Source organism: Triticum aestivum, chromosome 4B (assembly GCF_018294505.1).
Source record: "Triticum aestivum cultivar Chinese Spring chromosome 4B, IWGSC CS RefSeq v2.1, whole genome shotgun sequence".
Taxonomy (NCBI): Eukaryota; Viridiplantae; Streptophyta; class Magnoliopsida; order Poales; family Poaceae; genus Triticum; species Triticum aestivum.
Window position 1 is genome coordinate 180,865,380 of NC_057804.1, and position 7,249 is coordinate 180,872,628.

Below are 7,249 nucleotides of genomic sequence, written 5' to 3' on the forward strand. Positions count from 1 at the left end.
GAGTTTCGCTCACAGCCCCAAACGATGTGAACAGGGTTTCCGAGACACCAAACGGGCGCCCGGTACACCGTGCCACGTGCCTACCGCATCACAGCCCACCCCTACGGTCAGCGCTGTCCACGGCCTCCAGCATACTACAAACACCAGAAACTACTTGCAACTCCTGGACAGAGGACAAGGGTGATTAAGAAGCCGAGAGGGTCCATTGGTTTCGGGCCCAATGCGTGGTAGTAGCTGAATCATGGATCACAAACACAGAACTCAGTTCCTGAGGACGGCTGCAATGAGACAACCCACCATGTACTCCTACATGGCCTCTCACCGCTACCTTTACCAAATCGTGTTCACACACTTAGCTCACACACAGTAGGACAGGTTCACACGCCTCTGATTCATCCCCGATGAATCAGACTTGACTCAACTCTAAGCAATAGCAGGCATGACAAACAAACATGAATGAGTAGGCACATCAGGGCTCAAACAACTCCTACTCATGCTAGTGGGTTTCATCTATTTACTGTGGCAATGACAGGTCATGCAAAGGATAAAGGGGTTCAGCTACCGCAGCAAGTAACAGATGAATCGGTGTTGTCCTAATGCAGTAAAAGAGAGCAGGAGCGAGAGAGTAGGATTGTATCGGAATGAACAAGGGGGTTTTGCTTGCCTGGCACTTCTGAAGATAACATTGAGTCTTCATCAGTGTCAACGATCACATCATCGGTATCACGTCTATCGAGAGGGGACAAATACCGGCAACACAGAAGGGAACACAATCAATGCAATGCACAATATGATGCATGATCATGTCATGGCAATATGAATGTGTTTTGAGCTAATGCAACTAGCAACAGATTAAATGAAGTTGGTTTGAATACAAGATTCAAATTCAAACTCCATATGTGATTATTTAAATGCCCTTTACTTCATTTGCCCTAAACAGTAGTGATAAGTTGTTCTAACATGCATGAAAATGGTACAGATGGATTCCTTGAATTTTTCTGATAATTTTTCATATATAAATTATTAAATTTGGAGTTACGGTTAATTTTCTATGATTTATTGAAGTTTTAGTTATTTTCTGGAATTTCAGAATTAAATTAAATCCAGAAATGATTTAGTTGCGTCAGCATGACGTCACAGTGACGTCAGCAAGTCAACGGCCGTTGTCCAGGTCAAATCTGACCTGTGGGCCCCATATGTCAGTGTCACAGGAGTTAATCCCGGTCAAACCCAGCGCTGACTGGGGTTTGACCAGGGGTGGGGCCCGCTGTCAGTGGCCTAGGGGGTTGATTAGCGGGGTAGTTAGGCCCTAATGACCGGCCACATCAGCTCCTGCCGGAGTTTCGCCGGCGGCGACCATTCCGCACGGCGGGGGAACGCCGGACTTGCGCTAGGGGCATCGGATCGACGCGCCAAGGGCACCAGGAGGTAGCCCGCGCGCGTGCGCATCTAGGGGAACCAACGGGAGGTGCGGGGGTGGCCGGAGCTTGCCGGAGTGGGGGCCGCAGCGGCTGCCGGAGCTCGGGTTTGGGCGGAGCGAGGTTACGGGGCGCTAGGGGGCTGGCTGAGGGGCTATGCGGACTCCTGGGGCAGCTAGGAGCACGCTAGGCTCGTCGGACTGGCCGCAGCAGCACGTCAGTGCCATGCCCGGCGTCCATGGCGGACGGCGGCGCTCGGGAATGTGGCCGGGGTGCTACGGCACGGGAACGGACAAAATGGAGGAGGGGAAACGGAGTGGAGCTCACAGGGATCGTGCAGGGAGGGTCAGCGAGCTCGGGGGCGCGCCGGAGTGGCCGAATTCGACGGAGAACGGCGCCGGGGCCGAAGCTTGGGGATGATGACGATGGCGGCTGCTCGGGGCCCTTCCGGTCACGTGGCTCGGTGAGGGGGTTGGCGACGAGGTGCAGGAGCTCGGGAGCACGTCGGAGAGAGAAGGGGGTGGCCGTGGTCATGGCTACGGCGAGCGGCGCTCCCAGGTGCGTTCGGTGACGAGAGGGAGGAAGAACAGAGGAGGAGGAGGTCCGGAGAGAGAGAGACGATCGAGGGGGGTCGGGGCCGTCTTCGTGGCGTCGCGAGGGGTCGGGGGGGGGGGGCTGCCACGGCGAAGCAGGAGGTGGAGGCCTCCGCGTGCGCGCGTGCGTGCGGTGTCCGTCCTCCTGGCAGAGGAGGAAGAAGACAAGGGGGGAAGGAGGAGGTGGGCTGGGCCGGCTGGGGGGGGGAACTGGGCCGGCTGGGCTGCACGGGTGAGGCCAGGTAAGTCCAGGTAAGTTCTGTTTTATATTTTTCTGTTCTGTTTTGTTTTATTAATTTATTTTGCCACTGTTTTGAATTTTTAAAATAATTCAAACAATGCCAAAAACTCCTCTGAATATTTTATATTGCTAGATGGACTTTTCCAAAAGCTTATAAAATATTTCAGGGGTATTTAAATTATATTCTAATTATATGAATATAATTCAAATTCAAATAGCTAATGATTTAAATTCAGAGACCAAATAATTTCTTAAAAATATTCCAGAATTTTGGTTTGATATATAACTCTTGCCAAAATTCACAAAACTATTTTTAGGGCATTTTGGATTCACAGAATGCAATTTAAAGGGTGCTTGCCCTTCTTTTAATTAGGGTTTTGAGGCTTCTGAATTCCTCAGTTCAAATTTCATTTGAATTTAAACATGATGCAGCAACCAAGCTAGTCCATGGCCAGGGTAAAGCTAGGGATGTGACAACTCACCCCCACTAAACAAGAATCTCTTCTCGAGATTCAAGCGTAGGGTAAGGTGAAGGGGAAACGCAACTAGTATAATCTTCACGATCCAGGTTGCACTTCATAGGAACGTTGATTCGATCACCATCATCGTCTTGAAGTCTTGCTCTGAGAATTCCTGTCAACATGACATGGAGGGAAGAAGGAGACTCTAGAAGGGTCGATCTTCTCGAAGATCGAACAACTCACGGAATGAGACATAACAATATCTCTCGAGCTGAGAGACGAAGCACACCTCTAGAGGGATGGAGTGGAACAGATGACGAGGGTTCGCTAGGTAGACAACAATTTCACGCTTAAGAGGGTGGCAAACGATTGTCAACGTAGCGAGGAGTTGAGTTGTCATGACACCATAATGATGCACCTTAGGGAAGGTGACTCATAGAAATATCCCCTTAAGTGGCAAAAAGAATTACCTTTGATTCAAAGATCATTGAAACTCTTTGAACCAGCCTAAGGCAATTTTCGAGCGATCGTTTGGAGGGGGTCGGTAGAATGGCATATCCAGACTTGGATGATGTGGATTACCTTGTTGAAGACAACGTAATGGATGAATTTGCTTACCACCGGAATGGAAGAGAACCATGTAGAATGGCACATTGGCGGTGCAAGCTGGGAACAAAATGCAAATGCTGGGAATGATTCTGGTAACTGGGGAAGAACCCAACAATAGAGAGTGAATTCACTGTGGAAGTGGTTATAGCATAACCGACGAGACTAGGAGCAATCCCGGTTAGTGCCGGCGATAATACCTAGCGCTTGTGCGTGCTCTCAAGAACTTGAGCATTTCCATATTCATCAAGATTTTACCAATATCCGTGTCAAGGATTCTGGTAACACAACTTACTACCATGATGAAAGAGGAAGGATGACGCAGATGCAAAGGAAGATAACACTTTCTCAGATTTCACCTTAGCGAGGGCAAGGAAACAAAATCTGGACGATCGACCGAGAGACATCTAGCACTCTGCTTCTAATGTTCTCCTTGATGTGCTAGTGTAACCCATTCATAGATATGGTTTGATATCTAGAACATCAAGTAAAAAGGTCGGACTTCGGAACACAGAAATCCATAGGGGCAACTAGGGAGTAATCCTACGAAATCCCTATGGGGAGGTGGCCAACTTCTTTGATCAAGATACTATAATAATAGGTCTTTCGGCTGGGTGGTGCTGGCCATGACATCCACCTTACCGGTTATCGAGAGACCAATATTATAGTTCTTAGGGAAATGTTCCAACCATCATATCTGCCTGAGATTCAGCTCTGGTTGGTGTTAGGATATTCCAGGCTCATCGAGTCTTAGGAAGAAAAATGAAAGTTTGCAACACAAATCGACGAGATGACGTTGTGAGATTCTCGGGAAATGACCTACGATAGTAAGCTCCAAAACATGAGCTGGTTCTGCTACAAACATGTGAACACGTTGTCCCAGACAAGCATGACCACAAAGTAGTCTTATAATAAAACACTACCGAGTTCTGGTTGGGAACCATCACCGTGGATAACGAAGTCCTTGCATAAGTCATATGATTAGCTCTTATGAAGGAACTTCTTCTCCTTGAACAAATCAATCAGTGGCTTGGTGTGCTCGGGACACATATGGAATGAAGGTTGCAAGTCTCCAGACCACAGAATACTTCGCACGTGTGCATGACTGATTTGGGATGATTCCAAGGAAACAAAACTAGCTTTCTCAAATTCACGGCGGCAACTTTCACCAAATGCTCGTGTATAAGAGGAAGTCACTCCTTTCATCAAACACATACCCCATGAGCTAGCATGAAGAAAATGCTTTCAAAAGTTTCTAACACTAGCTTAATGTTCAGCAAAATTATGGAGAAGACAAGGATGTTGTCAATGGGCACAACAACAATTCATCTGGGTTTCCTTTTAAAAGGAATTCCATAGTTAAGTGAACAAGTGATAGCATTGGTCAGACCTAAAAGATATAATGGTGTATGCTCGAGGGATCAACCACGAATAAGACAACATTACGAGCATCGTTGGTACTGATTTGATTTGACGATAGCCCACACTCAAATCAAAGGATTGATAAGACAATAGGTCCAGCAACTGATCACAAGGACCAATCGATGAAGATATCATCTTTCTTCAACACATACTACACAAGAATATCCCTTTGGAACGAACTAAGTCAGACAAGCTTTTATCTTCCAACTCTCCAAGTTGTTGTCTAGCTTAACCAACTAGCTCAGGGATATCTAACACCGATTCTTGGAGAGAAGGTGGTTCACAAGAAACCAACTTGATCACGGGCTCAACATAACGGTCAGGTGACGACCTGGTAATACTTCCGAGAAGATTTTCGGAAATCACGAACCACCGATATGTTACTAAGCTCGAGAACAATCTTGCTTTTCAGGGCAAGATGATATGATCAAATGAGCGAGGACTTGACAAAATCCTAACTCATCAATCAAAGAGTGCACCAGGAAATAAGGACTAGGTAGCACGATCAATCTTAGAATGATGATTCAATAAACAACACGCTAAGAATGAAATTATTGTCCTTTAGCTACCAAGCAACAAGGTTGCTAGGAGTATTGATTTCACACATCACGATTCACTTGTCGGCATTCCGGTTGCAACAACGAACCGAGGAATGAAAAAGGATAGCGAGAAGTATCACTATGTCAAGAATTCACAAAAGGTGGTGCAATTCTCATGAAATTCCTGTCATAAAGAAGGTAATACTTCAGGGTAGAGCAGACCAGAAGCTGGATTGTAACTTGATCTGCGGAACACAACTACTTTGACCCAATCCTAAATATGGATGAGGTACTGGAGTTTGCTTCTCCAAGTCATTCAGGACAGAATGGCTTGACGGACCACAAGAGTAACAGGCATCGATGAATGAATGCACGCATACTCTTGACTATCAATTGATAGACGAGGGTCAGAAGACAACTAAAGAGGGACAACTCAAAGGAACATATAACTTTCTGAGTTGTGAGTGCATAGATTAGCATGTCGAACGAGTTCAACATATTTCTTCCGGACAATCCACGCGGAAAGGTAGAACTGGCAGAGTCACAATTATGAATGGAGAACCCATAGAGAGCACTCCTGTTGTGATCTTTTGATCCAACAAACTTTTGCCGTAAGTGGTTCATGGTATTTGGAAGAAGGATATACCATGGACCTTGAGGACTATCGCAAAGGTTACTAATATCCTAAAGGCGCTAGCAATTACTATCAACATGAAGTAAGTAGAGTGAATCTCGAGTTCAAGCACCCAGGAATAGAATACCTACTACTGAGTAGCATCACGGGATGCTTTCGAGAATGATGGCCAGAATCATCACACTGGGAACACAAATCATGGCTAAATTACTAGATGATCCCCTAAGACACCTAGGGTCATAATACTAGCTCCAACATAATGTCAAGGCAATAGAATACCTCAACTCACAATTAGTGTGATTAACCTGGCCTAAAAAGACATTGAAACCAGAGGAAAAGGATTTTGCAAATGCATCAGACTATTTAGAAACCTGGAATGACTCGGACAGCATAACGGCTGTAAATGCTCAGAAAAGATTTGAGACATTCACAAAAATGGTGGCATAACCACTCAGAAGCACAATATTAAGGTTTCGAGATCAACAATTAACATACAGAGGTAGTAGGAACTGAACTGAGACTTAAATCCAACAATCTTATAAGTCTACTGATTAGTAACACGTGATCCTAATAGAAAGAAGAGATAGCCTAGTTCTTAATCCCTGCAGGAAAGATAAGATGACTCAGATCAGAAGGCATGAGGTATAAGGAGTAAAAAGAGCCTTACGTTCCATCCCACAATCAATTCCCTTATATAACTAAAGAATTTCTAGACTCAACTTCGACCAGTTTGGCTTGGTAATCCTACAGGCAGTCAAGCTCTGATACCAACGCTGTCAGGACCCCGACTCAATGCCACATCGATCTAGCATGTAACACCTCATATCACTTTGCGGCCTCACGCACGGTATTCCCACGGGTGTCGCCTTACCTTTGCCCGGGACCGTTTGCGCCTTTTGGCACACGTATATGACAGTGTCGCTAGCATCCATATGATAAGGAGCCCGGGCTGACATGGCTAGTCGTAAACCCAAAGTGGCACAGACTTACAGGGACAGGCATCCATGACCCAGCATCGAACGTGTCGGTCATCAGCGAGTGAATCCAGGCTGTAGCACTGGGCTAGCAGGACTCCGGTGAACCGGGCTGTAGCGGGCTAACAGGACTCCGGTATTCATCGCGTGACATTTCCCCGAAGGGACAGACACAGGAACGAAGAAGGACACATGCCGGCCAGCCTAAGTGTTCCGGAGCAGTAGCAAGCTACCATGGCTCGGTGGAAACACTAGGAGACATTTCCCCGTAAGAGAGGCTACTAAAGATAAACAACTAGATGGTCAGATCCCACACATACCAAGCATTTCAATAACATACACACAATATGCTCGATATGTG